Genomic DNA, 23321 nt, shown 5'->3' with positions numbered 1-23321 from the left:
TTTCAGGACTTTAGCACGTTTCATTCTTGGAACAACCTTAAAAGGCAGGTAACACTAGTACCATTTTACAGATGATGAAACTGAGGCACAGAGAGGAGAAGGAGGTTTCCCAAGGCCGTACAGCTAAGGAAGTGGGCTAGAAGAGCTCCTCTCTGTACAGGAGAGGGGACAGTGAGGCATTTGATCCTGCTGCTTCGGAGGCAGTTGGCTTTGCGGTCCTTTCGCTCTAATTCAAATACGTTTTTGGTGTTGACTCTGTGCCAGACCCTGCACCGGGTGCAGTTACTGGGGTCCAGTAACCCCCTCAGTCCCTATTAACCCCCTCCATGGCACTTATCACTGTATGGTCTGATTTCCGTCTTAAGTGTCCATCTCCCACCGAAACTGTGGGCTTCCTGAGACATAGGGACCTATATAGTCTGTTTTCTTTGCTGCTGCATCTCTAGAACTCCGAATTGATCTCAGAACACAGAATCGGTGCTCCATTAACATTTGTGAATGACCTAACAAATCAGTGAATGAGTACAAGTAAAACAAAACAAAACAAAACAAAACAAAACAAAACAACAACTAGGGGCACCTGGCTGGCTTGGTGAGAAGAGCATGCGACTCTTGACCTTGGGGTCATGAGTTCGAGCCCCACACTGGGGGTGGAGATGACTCAAAAATAAAATCTTTAAAAACGTAAAAGAACTACAAGAACTAAAAACAAAACAAAACCCACCAACTAGTCTCTGCCGTCAAGGCACTGACAGTCTAATGTGGAAGGCAGATTGGTAAAGGGCAGGTGTGGTTCCTGTCCCCACCCCTCCCCCTCCTCCCCCCCCAACCCCCGCCTTCCCTCAGTGCTTTCCCAGAGGGAGCTTCAGGAGCCCAGAAAAGGCTCCTAACGTAGCCCTGCCCCGAGCCCCGAGGACAAGGCAGCAGAGCTGAGACTCACACAGGAAGGAAGGGAAAAGGCTCTACAGGTAGAGACCACAGGGCGAGCAAGTGCCTGGAGAGGAGAGCCCGCCTGCCCGGAGCCTGCTTGCCCTGTGCGCACTGTGAACTCCAAGCCTCCAGGAGGACCGTCAGGGGAAGGGGAGAGGCCAGCGGGGAATTCACCCAGCTAGCCACTTCAGACAAATCCCTCCCTCGACTCGGCCTCATATTCCTCCTCCCCAAAATGGGAACGAGGCGAGGATGAAATGAGACACAGGGCTGGCACACAGAAGGGAAGCTTAGGTCCCCCAATGGCTTGCCCCACAACCCCGGATGCACTTCAGGGGCATGGCCTGGGGCGGGGCGGGCAGTAGCTGGGCTCCAGAGGCCACCAGGAAGTAGCCTGAGACTCAGCGCTGGAGGGGGAAAGCACAGCGCCATCTGCTTTAAATCAGCGCCTCAGAGGTGGCAGCACAAGGAGGTCCCTGGGTCCGAGCACCCAACCCCACGAGACAGCAGGTCCGCCCTGTGATGGATGCACGGGCACCAAGTCGAGGAGGAACCAGGCCGGGCCTCACAGAGAGGGCACGGGATAGAGACCCTCGGAGGAGCCAATAATCCTTTCTTGTTTATTAAGCACCTTCTATGTTCCAGCTATTAGAAACCCTGGGAAAGCAGCAGACGGTAAGCCAATGTAGTGTGTGTGCGTGGTGGTGTTGAAAATTTCTTCTAGGGAGAAAAATAAACACAGGAAGGGGAATAGGGACTGTGGGGGTGGTTGGCAATTTTAAATAGAATGGTGCCGGAGAGTCTCCAGAGAAGAGACCTTCAAATAGAGACCAGAAGATGTGGTATGGGAGGAAGCCATGAGGATATCTAAGGGAGGAGGGTCCGGGGCTGAGGGGAAAGCAAGTGCAAATGCCCTGGGGCAACATCGTGCCTGCTGTGGTTCAAGGAGCAGTAAAGAAACCAGAGAGGGGACTGAGTGGGCAGAGGTAGGGGCCAGATGGAGTAGGGCCGTCTAGACCACTGGGAATCCCAAATGAGCGTCTAACATGTAGCGACAGAGGTACACGATAGGAGAAAAGCACAGACCCGCTCATTAGGCAACTCTAAACTTGTGTCTCATTACCCAGCCACACCTCCCGCAGTGCGCTATGAATTAATATTTTCTATAAATCCTGTAATTATCCTGTGAATAGCACAATTATATTGCATTGTATTTTGTGTGTTAAAAGCACTCATTTGTTAAATGTAAACATTTAAAATATACCACGTATTATGCAGCTCTTCTTACTTTTTTATTTAATCAACTGGAAGCCTCAAATTGGAAACAGCGGGGGCGCTTTTCTTGACCCTCAAGAGTTCCCTGGAGGCAGGTCTGCTGCCTCACTCAGCCACACCCTCGCCTACACGCGCTCATCATTCACCCGCAGTGCCCAGCCAGAACCCAGGGCCGGGAGACAGAGACCACCTCAGGGTGGCCTCAGACAGGTCCCTGCACTGTCTTCTACTACAGCTGCCCCAACTCGCCTAGCTCTTGACATTTTGCAGACAGCGTCCCTATCCTCATGGACCTTCACTACAAAATGGGCAGGGATTAGTGTGTCCATTTTACAGGCGGAAACACTGAGGCTCTGAGAGGTGCCTGCTCAAAGTGACTGAGGACAGAGCAGAGTCTGGAGGAGGCAAGGTGGGGATGGGGAAGGCTTGGAAGTTTAAAGGTGAGGAGAGGAGCCGCTAACCCTCTGGTGGACCGGACCTCAGACAGACCTGGGTTTGAATCTTGAATCCCAGCCCCACCATTTATTTACCTTGGGTAAATTCCTTAAATTTCCCTGAGCCTCGGTTTCCAAATCTTTACAATGGGACTAATGATAGTACTCACCCCGAGACCTTGTTGTGCAGATTCCGTGAGGGAACATGGACGAAAAGGCTGTTATTACTGCTGTTTTCAATCATACCAAGGGCTGGGGTTTAGAGGTGGGGTGGGTGGGGAGGAGGGCTGCTCAGTCCATACCCCACCCAGCCGTAGCCACGTGCTGGTAGCCTCCTGCTGTGTTGCTCCCCCTGCCCGTGTGGACAACAGCCATTGTACAACAATCACGGTCCACCCTTTCCCATCACTCCTGCTTTGTAGTTTACAAAGTGCTTTCATCCGCTCACTCAACCTTTACTGAGTGCCTCCTGCATAAACCAGCCCAGGGCTGGCTCCTGGGTGTCTCCTGGTGAATGAGGTAGGCACGGTCCCAGAGAGCGGACATCAAGAAGCGGATCACACAAATGAACATACAGGTAGAAACTGGGTTAAGGGCTAGGTGAGAACAATATAGGCGGCCAGGAGAGAGAATTACAAGGGGCCCTGATTCAGTCTCAGCGAAGCTGCACAGCAGCGGCCAAGGATAGCGCTGTCCCCGTTGCCTCAGGGGAGACCCTGAATTTCAGGACAGGGCAGGCACCTGCCCAAGGGCACCAGTGAGGTGGGGTGAAAGAATCAGCACATCCAGCTGACTCCTCCCACCCAAGCTGGCCCAGGGGAAGGAGAGCTCTGGAGTGAGGGCTGGTGGGGGGAGGGGGGTAGGGAGGGGGGCTGGTCTGCCAGGACAGGGAGGAAACCTGTGTAGAGTCCTGTGTTTTCTTCATACCTGCTTCACATCTCCTGAGGGGTGGGGGACTGGCTCAGGCCCCGGGGGTCTGAAGGGCAGAGTATAATGTTCCCTGCCGTGGGCACCTGTGCCCATTCTTTGGGCAGAACTGTTCTGAGCTTGGGCTCCAGGGGCTGGGCTGTGAGGAGGGGGAGGGTCGCCCCCCAGGGTGGGGGGCTGTGCCAGGCCGGCTTAGCAGCACGCCCGCCTTGCTTTGCCTTGCGGGCAGAGCAGGCTTCGGGTCTGTGCCTGCTCTGAGTTGAGTCCGTGGAGCTACCAGTTGGTAATGACCCCAGAGCCACCAGCCTGGGGGCTCTGTTTCACCACTTGCAAAGCCCTTGCACAGCTCCTATCTCCTTTGGTGCTCGCCAAAAACCTGGCGAGAGAGAAAAGGCACCGGGCACGGAGCCGAGAGACCAGGGTTCAAGTCCTAGCAAATGCCGTATCTTTATCATTAAGTCATTTAACAAACGTTCGCGAAGCATTTACACTGTATTGGATACAAGGTGAAGTGCAGTAAGCAAAACAGACCAGACAAGGTCCCTGTTCTCCTGGATGGAAAAAGATAGAAAGTAATCAAATAATCACATAAAAACCAGGGGTTCGATGTACAGGCGTTGTCCTCTCTCCCTCATGTGAGGCAACCCACGGGCACTTCCTGTCAGCTCTCTAGGCCCAGCCCATGCCAGAACCATCTCTTATCAGGATTGTTGCCCTACCCTGCAAATGAGGCCTCCAGCTTCCAGACAGTGCCGGAAGCCTCCTGAATGCTCTCCTGAGCCTCCCATCAGCTTTTCACTTGAAATAAAATCCAAACTCCGTCCTGTCCCTTACAAGGCCCTGTGTGACCGGCATCCTGTTCACGTCTCCTGACTCGTCTTCTGTCGCTCTGGCTCTCGCTCTTTCCATTCTGGACATACTAGTCCCCTTGTTTCTCAAATCCATGGGCCTCAAGGCCCCTTGCCCTTGCTGTTCCCTCTGCCTAGAATGTTCCACACACAGACTTTTCTGTGGCTTCCTCTCTCACTTCATACAGCTCTCTGAACAGATAGCACCTTCCTTCCTTCCATCCTTTGTCCTTCGCTTTCTTCCAGAATACAGATCAGCACCGCTTAAGTGTTATGTATGTGTTATTACCAGTCTCTCCATCCAGAGCAGGCCTGGTACATGCGAGGCACCGAACAAAAGAGTGAACACAGGGGCACCCTGGTGACTCAGTTGGTTAAGCATCTGACTTCGGCTCGGGTCACAATCTCACAGTACGTGGGTTCGAGCCCTGCATCGGGCTCCATGCTGACAGCTCGGAGCCTGGAGCCTGTGTCGGATTCTGTGTCTCTCTCTCTAACCCTCCCCCACTTGTGCTCTGTCTCTCTCTTGAAAGTAAACATTAAAAAAAAAAAAAAAGTTTAAAAGAGTGAAGACAATTATGGAGTAAGGGAATGAAAAATACAGGCAGTCTAACAGATGAGGGGACAGGAGGCCTCAACTCATTGCGGGCAGGGTATCAGAAATGGTTCCCTTAGGACCTGGGACAGCCCTTTAGAATGAATCCAAACTGAGGCAGGGTGGCCAAGCCTTTGAACCTCCCTGTTGACCAGTCGCAGGCTGTCCCTGGAGAAAGGGACCTTGTCCCTGACAGAAGGACCTTTGGGCGGAAATCTGAAGTGTGGAACAGAGCACTCGGGCGGAGGGAACAGTCTATGTGAAAGCTGAGAGGCCACGGTGTCCCAACAATGGAGCCGCTGACCGGAGAGTGGGGGGGGGGGGGGGGATCAAGGGAGGTGAGTCAGGAGCTCAGTTGTCCTAGAAATGACAAAGGGCAGCGGCAGGGAGGGAGCCCAAAGCCATGGAGTGGCTGGGTCAGCTTTGAGTCTCCTGGAGACCCTCTGACTGCCCTGTAGAGAAGCAGAGGCCAGAGAGGAGGGGGAACCACTTTGGACGCTTTGGTGATTCAGGCATGAGATGATGCTAGGCTTAGGTGGCGGCTCTGGGAATGGAGAGAAGAAGGACAGGAAGTCTGACCCCCCGGAGAATCTCCAGTGGGTCCCAGGCAGAGACCCACTTGCTCATGGCTGGATGGCTGTCTCAGGGTCACGTCTGGGCTCTGGTTCCTTGAAGCATTCTGGGGGAATGAGCGCCCAGGCCTGAAGGGGGTCTGGGTGGTGCCCCTGGCATCCATGAGCAGCAACCCCCCCAGAGGGGCCCTCCTGACCCCAGCTTAACTGTGCAAAGTCCAGACCTCTTACAAAGCTCTTTGCGATCTCCCATATTTGTTGGAACTTAAGGCGGGGGTTATGTACGTCCAGGAACCCACTTTGCTCAGCCCCAGCTCTGAGTGTTACTCAGCCTAGTACGCAGAAAGCACTCACTAACTGCTAGAGGGCCAGACTAGAATGTGAAGGGAGGAAAAAGGGGGCAAGTCTGGAGGGACTCCCAACTTTCTTTCTGGTTTGCGTCCTTGGCTTAGTTGGGGGCCAAACTGGGAAGGGAAGGGGTAGGATTGGGACATGCCGAGGCCATGGTGTGATTGAGATGCCCAAGCCCTGGGGTCTGGTGCCAACCCTTCGCGGAGCCCCACCATGATGGCGTAAGAGGGAGGAGAGGCCACGGGGATTGCCGGGGGTGGGGGAGCCGGGACGGAATGGAGTCGCACAGTCGAGGGATCGGCCAATGCTGTCAGACACCAAGGTCCTAGCAAAGGGGATAAGGACGGAGAAGGACGGCCCCTCAGGAACATGGCAGGCCTGGGTGAAGCATGCATAAGCTTGGGAGGGGGGCTTGGCGAGGGACCTGAGGCTTGGTAAAAGCATGCAGTCTTGGAGGAAGAGGTGGAGAAAACAAGGCCGTATGGAGAGCAGCGAACGAGGAGGCCTGCCCCGGAGCTCTGCCCCCCTCAAGTGCCCAGAAGCTCCCAATTCCACTCTCAGAGCCCAGGGTCAAGACCCCTCCCTCCTCCACTGTGCCTCCTTGAGGTCCCCCTGACAAGTATCCCTTGGGTTGCTTCCTGGGAACTGCTGCCTCGGCCCAAATTCAGGTTGGACAACAGGAAGGACTTCCTGGCTGGGAGGGATGGGAGACCCTGGACAAGGTGAATGGGGGCATTTCTGTCCCCAAACGAGGCATCAGATGCAGTGACTTCTGGAGGTCCCTTTCTAATTGCTGGGCAAAAAAAAAAAAAAAAAAAGGCAGAGTGTTTTACAACCTGGATGGGGCAGGAAAGGGAACTTTTTAGAACAGGGAAGAAGCATTTGCTGACAAAGAGCATCAGCATCAATAGCTCAGACTTAAGCTAGACTCCCTGCATTAAAATCCCAGCTCTGTACTAACCAGCTGTGTAAACTTGGGTAACTACTTAACCTCTCTGTGCCTCGGTTTCATCTGTAAAATGGGAGCAAAAGTAGTACCCATCTCTTAGGGCTCTTATGAAGTTTGAATAAATCAACTGAAGGGGCACCTGGCTGGCTCAGTTGGTAGATCATGGGATCCCAGGGGTGTGAGTTCAAGCCCCAACTGGGCGTGGAACCTGCTTAAAAGAATAAAACAAATAAACTAAAATGTGTAAGGTGCTCAGAACAGTGCCCGGAACAAAATGAGCCTTATATCAACATTTTTAAAATGAAAGATACTGGTTACTTCCACTCGTGAGCCTCCTGGGTTCTGGGCACTGTGCCAGGTTCTTTATTCACATTACCTCTACTCCCCACATTCCTCTATAAGATAGTTCTTATAATTCCCATTTTCTAGATGAAGAAACGGAGCCCCAGAAAGGTGAAATCACTTGCCTAAGTTGATCTAGGCTGACTCTAGAGCACTCTTTTTTTTTTTTTTTAAAGATTTTAAGTATGCTCTACACCCAATATGGGGCTCGAACCCACAACCCCAAGATCAAGAGTTGCACACTCCAGTGATTAAGCCAGCCAGGTGCCTCTCTATCAGCCCTCTTAACTATTATACTGTGTTGCTTTTCTCTATGACAAAGGAAGGCGGGGGGGTGGACGAAATGACCTCCTAGAGGCCTATCTTGGATGTTCACACCCATACTCACAGCCGCAGACCCCTCCTGTTTATAAACCAACCTCAGCCTCGTCAGAGCCTAGGAAGATTTTCCTAGTTACACAGGGTAACTAATAGCTCAGAGCTGCAACCATCTCATTAGGCAATTATCTCCCTGAGTGCCACGGCAAGGAAGTGACCTCACTGGTCCCTCGACACCACCCTGCCGCTGGGGATGGAGGTAATGAGGGTAATCACGGTAGTGGTGACAGTGACACTGATGGTGACGTGGTCAAGTGATGGAAAAGCTGATGGCTCAGATCTTGATGTTGGTGGAGGAGGTGACGGGGCTGGTAACTGACTCGATGGTGACTTGATGGGTGGCTAAGGTGATGGCTAATGGTGGTGGTAGACCCAGCATTGAGGGAGAGGTGACAGCAACAGTGGTGACTTATCAGGTAGACCTCAGGGCTGGGTTTCTCTCGGCCTTCATTTGACCCTCCGGATGGGGAGGTTGGAGAGCTAACAACTACATTTCCCTCCCTCCAGCATCTGCCTGTGGAACAATCTCCACCAATTATCTTTTTTGATATAATTTATTGTCAAGTTGGCTAACATACCGTGTGCACAGTGTGCCCTTGGTTTGGGGGGTAGATTCCCAGGACTCATCGCTTACACACAACACCCAGGGCTCATCCCAACAAGTGCCCTCCTCGGTGTCCATCACCCATTGTTCCCTCTCCCCCACCTCCCCCGCCATCAACCCTCAGTTTACAAGCTCCACCAATTAGATTCAGTTGGGCAGGGTTTGGAAAGCTAAAGTGAGGCGCAGTCCTGTGTTTTCTCCTTTGTAAAATAGGACCAAAAATAAAACAGTGCCTGGCACATGATAAGCACCATGTGAGTGTTAGCTGTTATTGCTGGGGGGAGGGGAGGGTATTTGTATGTTGTTCTTGTTTCCTGCCACCTCTAGGCTGTTCCTGCCGGCCAGCAACGTCATGGGGTTCTTTTGCAGCAGCATTCCAGAATGGACACAAAGCCCAAGATCCAGGTCAGATGAAGGGCGGGATCAAGGAAGTGCTAGCATTGGACAGACCAGGCCCCACTTCACAACACTCAGACCTGATTGTCGCCATCAGACACCACACTGACCACTGCTACCACCTTTCTGAGCGAGTTCTAAGCCCTCCTGTCTTTGTATCCCTCACTTGACATTCAAAGCCCTGGGCTGGAGCATCCACATGGCTGAGCCCAGGTTGTGTGTCCCTGTCCTACCTGCCAGGGGTGCGAGGAGGGGTCAGCAGTCCCCTTCAGCTTCAGTAGTGGGTGATGGGGACTCCCACAGTGGGGTCTTCCCCCGAATGGCAGGAGGGTTTGGAGGCAGGGAGGCCAAAAAAACAAAAAAAGGCCACTCAAAGGAAGCCTAGTGCCTAGGCGGGAATAAAGAGGGAGGCGACTGGACCTTTCAAACCTGACCAGACCCAAAGCCCCTGCGATCACCCACCAACTTCTACTGCCACCACCACAGGTGCCCCCTATGGGACACTGGCCCATCTTGTACACTCTGGTCAAATGCAGATGGAACGCTTTGCCCCTTCCCTTTACAGCCCAGCGCAGAGCAGAAGGCAGGCCTAGACATTCAAACAGGATGTTATATCAATGGCCCAGGGAGAATGAAAGGGAAAGGACCATGGACATCTATTCATTGATTCCATATCCATTTATTCGGCACCAACCAGGTACCAATATAGCAGAGGATGAGGTCCCTGGCCCATGGGGCTTACAATCTAGTGGGGAAGAGAGTCAAACCGGTAACACATCCATAGATGAGGCAACTGCAGGGCCTGAAATGTGAGAGGGCCGAAACAGAGAGAGGAGCTGGGGAGCCCTTCAGAGGGAGAGGTCAGGGGAGGCCTCTTTGAGCTGAGGCTGGAAGGATGAGCAGCCAGATGCGCAGAGACGGGGGGCAGTTGTGGGCTCCAAGACGTAGGGGCAGGAGCAGGCTTCCAGAACAGAACGGGTGGCCGTGTAGCTGGAGTAAATGAGAAGCTGAGTGGGAGGAGGAAGTGAGGTAAAAGTCGAATAAAGAACTGGCCTTCCATTCCAGCCAATGGGAAGCCACTGGGGGCTGGATTTTTGGGGTTTTTTTGGGTTGGTGGGTTGTTTGTTTTCATATGAGGAGGGACTTGTCCTCAAGGATGAGTCAGGAAGAAAGAGGAGATGGGCACAGTCCAGGTAGGTGTACGGTAGAAGTAAGGTGAGGGCTTCCCCCATGCTGGGCTCCTGTTTCCTCAATGACATGAGGCTTGGTCATCGCGGCATGAGGGGTGGGGGATAATGGCGGGACATGTGTCCATTAGGCCATGTCAGGCTTCCAGGGTCCAGGATGGAGCCATGATCTAGCCCTAGGGAAGCCAGGCTCTAACCAGCCCTCGTGCTCACCAACACCTAGCGGTTCCCTAGGGACACGGAGGCACTTCCTTGACTGGCCCCTCCCCTGCCACCGAGAAGAGACCAATAGTAGCAACTGAAGCCTCAACCGTCACAATCAGATGTCACCTACAGCCACCATCATAACCACCGTCACCTTCACAATAATAGGCACAAGGACAGGATAGGAAACCCTGCTCCTGGGAGTGAACGGGACCCTGTAAGCTAGCTGCGGGGGAACCTGGGGAAGACACGGTCCTGGGACAGAGCCAGTGGCGTGCTGGAGCTGGCTCCCCCTGGCTTGTGAGAGCTGAGTCTGTGAATCTCCTCCCAATTCTGCATGCAGTAACAGCAGGGGGAGGCTGAAATCAAGCACAGTGGGGGAGTTTTTGCAATTTTTCCCAGCTACCCAGTTCACCAACATACCTCTGGACAGAGCCCTGAAGACAGGGAGAGACCCCGACCCCACCACTTGCCCCTGTAAACTCCAGAGGCTGGAGCAGGATCAGCAGAAGGAGGCAGCCAACCACGTCCACAGAGTCTGGAGGGTAGGCCGTCTGGTGGGGGGGGGGGATGTGGGTGGAGACAGGAGGTCATCTGCCCCCAAGATACCTCTGATAGTGAACTGGGACCCTGCGTATTAGCTCAGGGACATCACCTTCACCGGAGCCTCTGCTCCAGCCCAGGAGCCCAGGAGTGGGCTCCCAGCCAGGCCGCCTGACTCACCATCTTGGAGTTGGAATCCTGGGCTGGGTCTGTCCTGGAAGGGCTGCTTCTCCCCGTTCCCTGATCTCAGGATGAGCCCTGACCCTGGTCACAAACTGGGCCTGAGCCCGGTGACAAAAGATCTCCACCCAGGCCCAGACAGAGCCCCACCCTGGTTCTGGGTTGGGCCCTGATAGGCCACAGAAAACACTCTCACCTCCATCTGCACACAGGCCCTGGCTCAGCCCTAGACTCACAGGCCCCTGCGCCCCAAGCGGAACAGGCCTGGAGAGGGATTGGCTCAGCACCTCTGCAGTCCTCCTGCCTGGAAAAGCAAATGGTGGAAAACAAAACAAAATTAAAAGTCACCACCAGCTCCTCCTTGCTTTAGTGACACATCTCTGTCTTAGGAAATAAGGCCTAAAGGCAAAGTACATTTTCTAAGGCTAACCCCTCCCCACCTCTGCCAGGCTCCCTCTTCGATTTGGAGGATTCTTGCCCTAAACTGTTCCTCCCACTGTCCCCAGACACAGGCCTCCCTGTTGCCAGGAGGAGAGAGAGCTGTGAAAGTCCCAGGAACTTCATCTGAGAGCCTAGGAGATGGAGGCCAGGATCTTATCTGGCTTATGGACTTGGGCAAGACTCTTCTCTTCTCCACACCTCAGTTTTCCCATCTGTACAGTGGGAGATTTAGCCCTCCTGCTCTAATATCCAAAGTTAGGTAACCTGATGGAAATTCAGGGCCCCGTATTTAAGCATCGGAAGGGCTGTCTTTTCTGGATAATTCAGATCCAGGGGACCCACGAGACCCAAGAAACTTTTCCTAAAACATGTATGGGCTACTGGGTCCAAGTACTGGCATATCCTCTTAGTTCTGGTACCCTGTACTGGTGACTTAGCTTCTCTGGCCATCTGTTTTCTCATCTGTCAAATGGCAATAACACCAAGTTTGTGAGGATCAAATGAGGTAGTGGCAAGAAAAGTGCTTTGTAAGCTGCAGGGTACAGTACTCCTGGGAGGGAGGGACAGTTATCATTGGTGTCGGTATGGGTTGATGTTTTGCCTTCCAGCAGAGCCCAGAAAGTGGACCAATCTGGCCTAGCTCTCAAGTGGGAGATCTCCTCAAAGTCTCTCCAGGACCCTCGACCCCAGCCCTGCCAAGAACCAGCTTGAGCCCAGCATAAGCCTGCTACCTGGCCTCCCTACCTCAGGACGGGACAAATCTTCCTCACTGGACCCCAAAGATTGCAGGCTTTAGAGCTGGACCAGCCTTGGGGATCCTCAGATCCCATCTCCTTATAGTGGCCCAGATAGGAAAGGGGCTCGCCCCAGGAGGCACACAGCATGTTAGTGGCAAAGCTGGGCCTCAGACGCAGCCCTCTCCTTCCTATGAGACTCTTTGCTCTAACTCTGGCCTCTAAAAACAGTGTCCCCCTGGAATCCTGACAGCACCAATGCCCCTGCAGCTGCCCCAAGTCAGCAGACCCTGGCCAGGCCGGGACTCTGGGAGAGAGGGGCTGTCCAAGGCATCCCTCCACAGGCTTCACGCTCTGATGGGCTCTCACCTCCTCCAGAAAGCCTTCCCTGACTGGCACCCAGAAAGGCTCAAAAGTGACTTTCCCCCCACACCTCCCCTTTGACAGAAAACCCCTTAAAGATGAAAGGCGTCTGCCTGCCCATCTGCTAGCCCCTACATGGAGTTTCTTCAGGGTAGAAAACAGCTGAATTCTTCTGGGCTTCCCACCACAGGGGCCTAGCCCAAACTGAGGGCAAAGGGAATAAGAGGAGAAGAAAAGGGGAAGGGAAGGGAAGGGAGGGGAGGGCAGGCTGGGCAAGTGATCACTGCCCTGGGAGTTTGAGACCCAAGCCATTGGCAGGGAAGAGGGTGAGGCTGGCAGGACTGGAGACCCGGAAGCCCCGCCTCCTTGGACTTCAATTCCCCGGGCCTCCCTCCCTCCCCCACGGTCCATTCCCCCAGGGCGGGCTCCTCCCGTGGGAACTGCTGTCTCGGCAGCGGCGCCCAGCCACGCGGCTGCCAGGAATGAGGCTGGGCAGCGGTCGGGGCGGGCCTGGACAGGGCTGCCCCTTGCTCGGGCCTGGGGACCGGGCAGCTCTGGGCCGAGGCGGGCAGGGAGGGCAGCTGCGTGGGCCCTGGGAGCTGGACGCGACCTTCTGCTGCCTGCAACAGCGGCCGGACAGCACCTGGGAGCTGGTTAGAGGTGTAGACTCCCAGGTCCTACCCCGGACCTGCTGATTCAGAATCTGCATTTTAACAAGAGCCCCAGGTGACTCCTAGGCACATCACAATTTGAGAAGTCCTGTTCTAACAAGAGTCCTCCTGCGTGCGTACAGGTTAAAGAAAAGGCGCCTACAAACTTCCAGTTATAAAATGAGTAAGTCACAGGGATGTAATGTACAGCATGGTGACTACAATTAATAACACCGATTGTATATGTAAGAGGTGCTGACAGAGTAGATCTTAAAAGTTCTCACCACAAAAAAACAAATTGTAACTTTGTATGGTGACAGATGTTAACTTCTTGCGGTGATCACTTCACAGTATAAACAAATATCTAATCATTATGTTGTACACCTGAAGCGTATAATGTTATATCAATTATATCTCAATTTCAAAAATTAAATCATGAACAAAAGACATAGATTACCTTCCTTTTATTTCTTCTTTAAGTTTCAGATAGGATATTATCTTTTTTTTCCCCCAAAATTAGGAATGTATAAGTAGGATTATATTACCTATGAATTGTATTCCATCACAGGAAGGAGGTATTGCAGAATATTTGTTATCAAATGGAGCGTGGGGGAGGGGAGTGCCTGGGTGGCTCAGTCAGTTAAGCCTCCGACTTCGGCTTAGGTCATGATCTCATGGTTCGTGAGTTTGAGCCCCACGTCAGGCTCTGTGCTGGCAACTTAGAGCCTGGAGCCTACTTTGGATTCTGTGTCTCTGTCTCTCCCTGCCCTCCCCTGCTCGCTCTCTCGCTCTCTCTCTCTCAAAAATAAAGAAACGTTAAACATGTTTTTTAAAAAATGGAGCGTGGGGTCTGCTGGGGCTGGAAACCCACTGATGAGAACCCGCTCCTGTTTTCAGTCAGCAACCTCAGCCCTGAGGAGACAGAAATGGGGGTGAGCAGCCCTTGAACCTGAGAAGCTTCTACTCTAGCAGGGGTAGACTACTCTAGCAGACTCTAGCTTCTACTCTAGCAGACTCATATCACCCACCACCTTCCTGAGCCTCAGTTTCCTCACTCATGGAATGGGCATAATTAATCATCAGTCATCACCACTTCTAACAGGCTCCACCAAGCTTGGGGACAGGGAGGAGCTTTGTGAGCAGCCTCGAACCTGAGGCAGGTGAGGTCCCAGAGTGCCCTGTTCACAGCTCAGCCTTCTGGTGCATCTTCCTGCCCTTCCAGCCCCCAGCCCTCGTGATCTTCCCTCGAGCCTCGTCTTCATCTATGGTCTTACTCTTCTTCCTTCCTCCTTGATCTCCCCCCAAAAACACCTGTCTGAACCTTGCTCCCTTTAGCAAATTAGCACTGTTTCTGGAAGGAGCAAACATTCATTGAATGCCAAGTACACAGGCATCACTCGCACACGGGGTCTTTTATGCCTGCCCTGAGAGGTAGGTGATAATGCCCCCAATAAACAGATGAGGAAACTGAGGCTCAGAGAAGGGGAGTGATGTGCATCCAGAGCGCAGCGCCAAAAAGAGGCCCAGATGGAATAGGAACTCAAGCTTTGGGCTCCCACTACTGCAGGCTTCCTCAGCTGGAAAGCAGGAACCAATTTTCAGTGACCTTAGGGAGGACTAAATTTAAAGTCTCGCCTCAGGGATCTGGCTGTGGCCACATTGCACCACTCCCTGCAAGATCTGCTTCTAGAAGAGTGCTCCTTCCTCCTTTCTTCAAAGCATCCCTTCACTTATTCCATGAATATTTATTGAGCGCTGAATAACCGGCAACACGGTTCCAGGAGCTGGGGTACACAGAAAACAAAACCAGGCAAAATCTCTGCCCTCCTGGAGCTTCTGTTCCAACAGGGAAAAGGAAAATAAACAAACAAACAAACACACGCGCACACCCATAGCCACCCACCTACCCCCCCTCCCCCCCCCCCCCCACAGCATGATGTGTAGATAGCGTTGGGTGCTATGGGAACCATAAAGAGAAGAGAAGAGGTCTCTGGGGTGGGAGATTGCCATGCTCATTGGTTAGTGAGCAAGGCTTGATGAGAAAAGAACCTGGAGGAATGAGGGAGAAGCCAGGTGGCTCTCAAGAATGAGTTGGGCAGGGGTGCCTGGGTGGCTCAGTCGGTTGAGCGTCCAACTTCGGCTCAGGTCATGATCTCGCAGTTCGTGGGTTCGGGCCCCACATCGGGCTCTGTCCTGAATGCTTGCTCAGAGCCTGGAGCCTGCTTCAGATTCTGTGTCTCCTTCTCTGTCTGCCCCTCCTCCGCTTGCACTCTGTCTCGCTGTGTCTCTCAAAAGTAAATACACGTAAAAAAAAAAAAAAACATAAAAAGAGTGAGTTGGGCAGATGATAGAGCAATCGCAAAGGCCCTGGGGTGGGACAGGAGCATCCAGGAGGCCAGTGCACCTACAACAGAGGAGGGAGAGGAGAGGAAGAGACGAGGCAGTGGGTATCCTGTAGAGCCTTGTGATTCGAAGGACTTTGGCTTTCTTCCAAGTGAGATGGAGGTATTGCAATGGCGTGACCTGGCTTATGTTTTAAAAGGATCACCCGGGCTGCTGGATTGAAAATAGACTGTAAGAGACAAGTACAAAAGCAGGGGGCCAGTAGGGAGACTCCAACAATCCAGGAGAAGGGCGATGGTCACGAGGTGGCAGTAAGTGGCGGTTGGGGGTGGGATGGGGTCAGACTTTGTATTCAGAAGGTAAAGCCAACAGGACTTGCTGACACTTGATGTGGCACATGAGAGAAAAGGGAGTAAAAAAAATCGCTTCAGATTTTCAGCCCAAGAACTAGAAGTTGCCATGTGCTACGGGAGGAGCATTTCAGTTCGAGAATTCCGCTCTGGACGTGTGAAGTTTGAGAAGACAACAAACATACAAGAACAGACGGTTCCCAACTTAACGATGGGTCACCTTACAATCTTTTGACTTTACAAGGGTATGGAAGTGATATGCATTCTGTAGAAACGATACTTCAGATTTTGATTTTGGATCTCTCCCCAGGTTCGAGATATGGGGTTAGATCCTGGATCCTCTCGTGACACTGGGCAGTGGCATTGGTGGCTCCCAGTCAGCCAGCGATCACAAGGGTAAATAACTGATACATTGACAACCATCTCGCACCCGTACAACCATTCCGTCTTTCACTTCCAGTACAGCATTCAAAACGTTGCAGGAGATATTCAGCACTTTATTACAAAATGGGCTTTGCGTGAGATGCTTTTGCCCAACTGTAGACCGATATAAGCATTCAAGTACGTTCAAGGTTGGCTCAGTTAAGCATCCAACTCTTGATTTCAGCTCAGGTCATCAGGTCATGGTTCGTGACATGGAGCCCCGAGCCAGGCTCCTCACTGACAGTACGAAGCCTGCTTGGGATTCTCTCCCTCCCTCCCTTTCTGTGCCTCACCTGCTCATGCACTCTTTCTCAAAATAAATAAATAAACACTAGAAAAATAATTGCATAAGTCTAGAATTGGGAAGCGAGCTCGGGCCTAGAATACGTAAAGCTGGGGTTTGCCAGCACGTGGATAGCCTTTAAAGCTTGAAATTGACTGAAATCACCAAGGGAGTGAGTACAGACAGAGAAGACGCGAGGACTAGGGAGTGAGCCCTGGGCATGTCACTGCTTAGAGGTTGAGGGAACGAGGAGACAACAAACCAGCAGTCAATGAAATAAAAACATCAGGGCGGTAGACTGTCTTAGATACCAAGTGAAGCAAATATTTCAAGAAGGAAGGAGTGATCAGCCACAAGTAATTTGCAGGTCTAGTAAAATATGAGGATTAAGAATTAACAATTAGAATGGGAGGAATTTTTCAAATCACATATATGCTAAGGGACTTACATCTAGAGAACTTTATATCTAGAGGACTTACATCTTTAGATATCAAGAACCCTTAAGAGTCAACAATGCTAAAAGTAATACAATTACAAAACGGGCAGAGGACTTGAGAGACGTTTCTCCGAAGACACAGACAGCCAATAAACACACGGAAAGATGTTCAGCACCATTAGCGATCAGAGAAATGAAAATCAAGACCATTCCAACACCACCCCATACCCACTAAGATGGAGATAGTAAACAAACGAAACAAGTGTTGGCGACGATGGGGAGAAATGGGAACCTTCGTACGCTGCTGGTGAGAACGTAAAATGGTGCAGCCACTGTGGGAAACAGTCTAGCGTCTCCTCAAATGGTTAAACATCAACTTCCCTTATGACCAGCATTTCCACTCCCAGGAATATACCCAAGAGGAATGAAAACATATGTCCACACAAAACCTTGACAACACCAAGAATGAGCTCTAACTATAGACTTGGGATGATTGTGACATGTCAACATAAGCTCATCAACTGTCACAAATGTACTGCTATGGTGGGGGTGTTTATCATGGGGGAGATTATGCGTGTGTGGGGGCAGAGAGCATATGGGAACTCTCTGTACCTTCCTCTCGATGTTGTTATGAATTGAAAACTGCTCTAAAAAAAAATTTTTTTTTTTTAAATAGGCTCCACGCTGGGCTTGGAGCCCAACAAGGGGCTTGAATTCAGAACCCTGGGATCAAGACCTGAGCTGAGATCAAGAGTTGGATGCTTAACTGACTGAGCCACCCAGGTGCCCCTAAAAATTTTTTTTTTAATTTTTTTTTCAACCTTTATTTATTTTTGGGACAGAGAGAGAGCATGAACGGGGGAGGGGCAGAGAGAGAGGGAGACACAGAATCGGAAACAGGCTCCAGGCTCTGAGCCATCAGCCCAGAGCCCGACACGGGGCTCGAACTCACGGACCGCGAGATCGTGACCTGGCTGAAGTCGGACGCTTAACCGACTGCGCCACCCAGGCGCCCCTAAAAATATTTTTAAAGAACTTGCAGGGGCGCCTGGGTGGCTCAGTCCGTTAAGCCGCCGACTTCAGCTCAGGTCATGATCTCACAGTCCGTGAGTTCGAGCCCCGCGTCGGGCTCTGTGCTGACAGCTCAGAGCCTGGAGCCTGTTTCAGATTCTGTGTCTCCCTCTCTCTGACCCTCCCCCGTTCATGCTCTGTCTCTCTCTGTCTCAAAAATAAATAAACGTTAAAAAAAAATAAATAAAAAAAAATAAATAAAAAAAAAAAAGAACTTGCACATGACTATTCATAACAGCCAAAAAGTGGAAACAACCCAAACGTCTATCGAGTGATGGACTGATAAATAAAATGTGGAATATCCATCTATCCACAGAATATCATTTGGCAATAAAGAAAAAGGGAAATACTAATGCTACAATATAGATGAACCTTGAAAACATTATGCTAAGTAAAAGAAACCAGTCACAAAAGACCACCATTTATCTGAATGTCCAGAAAGGGCCAATGTATACAGGGCACAAAGTCAGTCGGTGGTTGCCTATGGCTGTGAGCTGAGGGGGTTCGAGGGAAATGGGGGGTGACCGCTAGAGGGTACAGGGTTTCTTTCTGGAGTAATAAAAAAATTTCTAAAATTGATCATGGTACTGGTTGAACAACTCTGAATGTACAAAAAACCACTACATTGTATGCTTTATATGGGTGAAGTGTATGCTATGCAAATTATACCTCAATAAAGCTATTACTTAAAGCAATTGATGATTGGACTCAGCAATGTGAAGGTCACAGGTGACCTTGACAAAACAGTTTCGGTGCTGTGGTGGGGACAAAGCCTGACTGAGTGTGTTCAAGAAAGAACAGAATAACTGAAGACAGTGAGTACAGACATTTTCAAAGAGTTTGCTATATAGAGAAATGGAAGGGAGATGTGAGATCAAGAGAGGTGTGTTTTAATTTTGTTGGGTTTTTTTTTAGATACAAGAAATTATGTTCTAACATTAATTGGAACGATGCAGTGGAGAAGGGGAAATGGCCAGAGTGAAGTCCTTGAGCAGGTGAGAGGCAGGGGTCCTGGTGTATAAGTGCAGGGGTTGCCGCAGAGAGGAGCAAGCGGGGCTCATCCGAAGCAGCAGGAGGGAGGCTAGAAATGAGGCACAGACCCAGTGATTGGGTAGGTGTTGAGAGTCTGCAGAAATTCTCCTTTGATTGCTTCTATTTTCTCAGTGATGTAGGAAGCGAGGTCTTCCGCCAAGAGGGGGCGGGGGAGGAGCTGTCCAGGACTGAGGGGAGGAAGAGAGTTAAGGAATTGTGTCTAGGACCGCAGGGGAGTGACAGCACCGGGCTCTACTCTACCGGTAGGACAGCCACACGGTGCGCAGGGCCCCCTGGAGAGGCCCCCTGACGCTCAAGTGAGACCTGTCGGCAGGACTGTGTATCTTTCTCCACCTTCAGTCAACTGTGGGGTACAAACGCACAGCTGAATTAACCAGGGTGTGGTTTTGCCAGGTGAGCGCAGTTTAACAAGAGGGGAGCAAGGTGGGTGAGGGTGTGTGCAAGGAAGTAATTATAATGATGGTCTGTGGAATCAAAGCTGGTTAAGGAGGCTAGAAACAGTGGGGGAAAGGTGGGAGGATCAGTGGACTGAAGGGCCTGGTGAGTCAGGACCCAAGGCAAGGTACTGACAAGGTCCAGGAAAGTACTTTGGCCATGAGGGGCTGAGGCAGGATGGATGGCAAGAACCACAGAGGAGGGGAGGGGTGATTCTCCAGAGGCAAGGATTGTCCCTGCGTAATCGAACAAACCAAATCATCCTCAGAGGCAGGCCCAGGGTAGGGCCTGGGCGTGGGGTTCAGCCAGATCTGGGTGTGAAGCCTGTCCTTCCAACCATGGGGCCCTGCACAAATTAATTTGTTTCTCTGAGCCTCAGTTCCCTCTCATGCAAAGTGAGAGATCACTTCTTTGTCAAAAGATTATGTTCTGAAAATGGCGTAAGAAACTGTATGGAAATTGCCTAGTGTGGTTCCAGGCACAGGGTGCTCAGTAATGTGGGCTGATCCCAGAATGCTCTTGTCTGGAGTTCCAGGGCAGAGGAGGGGCCGATGTGGAAGCCAACACTCTCCACAGAACCCCTTCTCCTTCCCATCACCTCAAATCGTAGGTGAATGGAAAAGCCTGTTTCCTATTTTACAGAATAGGAAACTGAGGCCCAGAAAGGGAAAGTGACTTACCTATGTCACTACAACTCGACTATCATAGAGAGTAAATTTCCTTTTAAAATCAGAGTCAGGGGGCACCTGGATGGCTCAGTCGGTTGAGCGTCCGACTTCACCTCAGGCCATGATCTCACAGTTCGTGGATTCGAGCCCCGTGTCGGGCTCTGTGCTGTCAGCTCAGAGCCTGGAGCCTGCTTCGGATTCTGTGTCTCCCTCTCTCTCTCTGTCTCTGCCCTTCCCCTGCTCACACTCTGTCTCTCTCTCAAAAATAAACATTAAAGGAAAAAAAACTTAAATAAAAAATAAAAATTAAAAAAATTTTAAATTTAAAAATAAATAAAATCAGAGTCAGAAATTAAGACGGGAAATATATACTGGAGGGAAAAGGCTCATATATAATATTTGGAAGCCAGATGGACTTGACTCTTCAGAGGGTACCCCAGCCATTGTTCCCCTCCATTCCCTGGGACAATAAAAAGTTGGCCGTGGTGAAGGTGAAAAACCCTCCTGAGACGCCCCTGCTCTCTCGTCTTCTCTCTCCTCTTCCTACATCCCCAAATCACACACACTCCCAGGGCAGTGATGCTCAGGTCCTGTCATTGGGCAAACATTGGTCCGATTAGCTTTGAAACAGAAGTGTCAACAGAAGGGTGATTCATAGCTCAAGCATTTGCTAATTGCTCTTCCTAGGCCAGACAGCAGGAGGGAGAGAGAGAGGGAAGGAGATCTCTAAGTTTCCTTTCTTAGAGAACTTGATTCTAGAGCATCGGGTGGCCCTGTACCCGGCTGCCCTCATGGGGCCCTACCCCTGTGCAGTTCCAACCCCAACCAGTCTCCCTGGGCAAACCCCTCTGACTCTCTGGACACCAGTTTCACCATACATAAAGTGAGAAGTGAATGAACAAAATGACTGTCACAGCCCCCTGCCCCCAGCTCGGGCCTTCAGAGTTGTAGGAATGTATGGTCTGGTACCCTCTCTGCTGCCCGGCCTGTCCGGGGACAAGCACAGGGAGATGGGACAGAAGTGGATCCAGAAGCTGTAATGGGAATGTCACCTCCTTAGGGAGGCTTTCTGCGATCACACCCCCAATGGACATCAATCTCTCCAGTTCTCTCTCTCTCTCTCTCACATATACACATGGCTGCTTTCTCTCCCGTTCCCTGTTTTATCATCTTAGCACTATCTTAAATGTCTTATTTATTTGTCTCCTTGGCCATTGTCTTTCTACACTAGAATGCCAGTTCTAGGGCAGGGACCTTGCCTATCATATCTCGGGGCCTAGCCCAGCCCCTGGCACACAGTAGGTGCTTAGTATATATGTGTTGGTTGGTGGATGAATGAACGAAGGAATAGATACATCTAGAGGGTGGTACCAGGGCTGTGCCAAGTATGACTCTGTGATCTGTGCCAAGTCTTCCATGAGGAGCAGTTGAAAAATAGGGCTCTGGAGTCAGGAGACCTGGATTCAAGTCCCACCCTGCCAATTAGTGGTTGTATGACCATGTCACTTGACCTCTCTAAACCCAAGGTTTCTTCATCTGTAAACTGAGTCTAATGATCCCACATCTTGAGGCGTATTTTTAGAAATTAGAGGTCATGTATGTAAAGCGACCTGATACATAGTAAGTACTAAGTAGATGTTAAGTTTCCTTTCTTTTCCTTCCTCTGCAGGGGCATGGAGGTGGTAGATCAGGGGTTTGGAGACTCTGGGCTCAGCAAAGGAAGTTTCTCATCTATTTCTTCTCTTCCAAAAGAAGGGAAAACAAAATAGCAAGGAACTTTACTGAGAACGGTGCAAGGGACTTACCCATAGTCACACGACCTAGCAGTGGAGCAAGGTCCCCTTCCTTGGGGAAAGAGGAAGCTCCTGATCCCAGACAAAATGGAGAGAAGGGCAAGGGTAGGATCTTGCTTGTGGGGGCCTCCAGAAAGAGGAGGTGACTGCTCTAGTCAGGGAGTCAGGCTCCTGACAAGCTGGTGATCCTGGAATGTAGTTTATCATTTGTAGGTCTCGGTTTCTGCTTCGGTACATTGGGAATATCACTCCTTGCCCAGCCTGCCTTACAGAATGGGAGAGTGTTAGGAGAGTGATATTTAATCTAAGAGAAAATATTGTAGTGATACATCAAGCAGACTCAATTTCTGAAATTTTGCCACAGGTACATATTTTAAAATCAGAAGAAAAGATGAATTTAAAAATAACAATGAGGGGGTGCCTGGGTGGCTCAGTCGGTTAAGCATCTGACTTTGGCTCAGGTCATGATCTCACAGTCCATGAGTTCGAGCCTCGCATCGGGCTCTGTACTGACAGCTCAGACCCTGGAACCCCCGCTCGCTCGCTCTCTCTCTCAAAAATAAATAAACATTTTTTTTAAATCTAAAAAAAAAAAAGAAAGGAATAAGCCTCATCCCTCTAGGCTGTGTAAAGTGGGAAAGAAAAGCATGTCAATATATTATTTCAGTAGAATATACGAAAATGTTTTGGCCACCATAAATAAATCAAAATTTAAAAAATATTTATTTAACATCTTCTCTGGGACAGATAAAGAAACGGGCTCAGAGAGGGTAGTGACTTGCCTGGGGGCACACAGGACCTGATAAGGCTGAGAAGAGGCTGGCACGAAAGACTTCCACCAGCTGCTCAGGAAGCCCCTACCAGAAGACGGTGCAGAGGAGCCCAAGACCCTGGGTCAGGAAAGCCAACTCCCCATTTGCAGCTGCTGTTCATCCTCTAGCCCCGTAAAGGCCCTGCCTGGGTCTGCACAAGTGTAATGGAAAGAGCATGCGCCACAGATTCTATAGCCCCGGTTCAGCTCCAGGGCTCCAATTCATTTGCTGTGTAACTTTGAGGGAGTCACGCCCCCTCTCTGGGCCGGTTTCCCCTCCCTTCAATGGGAGTGTTAACGCTAGCCAGGCTGTGGTTGGCAAGGGCCAATCAAGAGTGCATTAAGTAATATCTACCTTAGTATACACAGAGTTCGTTACCTTTCTTCAACTCTGGAAGAGCAGGCGGAGCGCTGTGTGGAGTCGAACAAGTGGCGCAATCTCTCTGGGCTTCTGAAAATAGCAGATGACCAGGACCAGGCCAGGGGGCTTCTAAATTCCTTCCAGCGCCAAAAAGAACCCTGGAATTTTTTAGTGGTCCAACTCCGCTACAAACTCCACGGGTCACTTCCCTCCCGCCTGCCCCTGGAGGGCGCAGTCCCTTTAAGTCTAGGCCTGCCCCGGCCCGGGCCAATCACTGAAAACAGAAGGTCTTTAAGGACCAAAGGAGGGAATTCAGCCCGTGCAGGTGGGCGGGGCAGGGGCATGCCTCCCAGCCAATCGGAATCTCCCTAGCGACGAGTGACCAAGGTGC

At 51.1% G+C, this 23321-nt stretch overlaps 1 long non-coding RNA gene across 1 annotated transcript; it reads right to left on the bottom strand.

Moving 5' to 3' along the window:
* Positions 1-9260: 9260 nt before the first annotated feature.
* On the bottom strand, positions 9261-23241 carry LOC123597435. The gene is made up of 2 exons (XR_006712122.1): positions 22949-23241; positions 9261-9608 (listed from the first exon to the last, which is right to left on the bottom strand). It is a non-coding gene; the product is annotated as an uncharacterized LOC123597435 (long non-coding RNA).
* Positions 23242-23321: the final 80 nt, after the last annotated feature.

Source organism: Leopardus geoffroyi, chromosome C1 (assembly GCF_018350155.1).
Source record: "Leopardus geoffroyi isolate Oge1 chromosome C1, O.geoffroyi_Oge1_pat1.0, whole genome shotgun sequence".
In the NCBI taxonomy this organism is placed as follows: domain Eukaryota; kingdom Metazoa; phylum Chordata; class Mammalia; order Carnivora; family Felidae; genus Leopardus; species Leopardus geoffroyi.
Note: the sequence above shows the minus strand (reverse complement) of the source record. Positions and strands in the feature narration are given on the sequence as shown.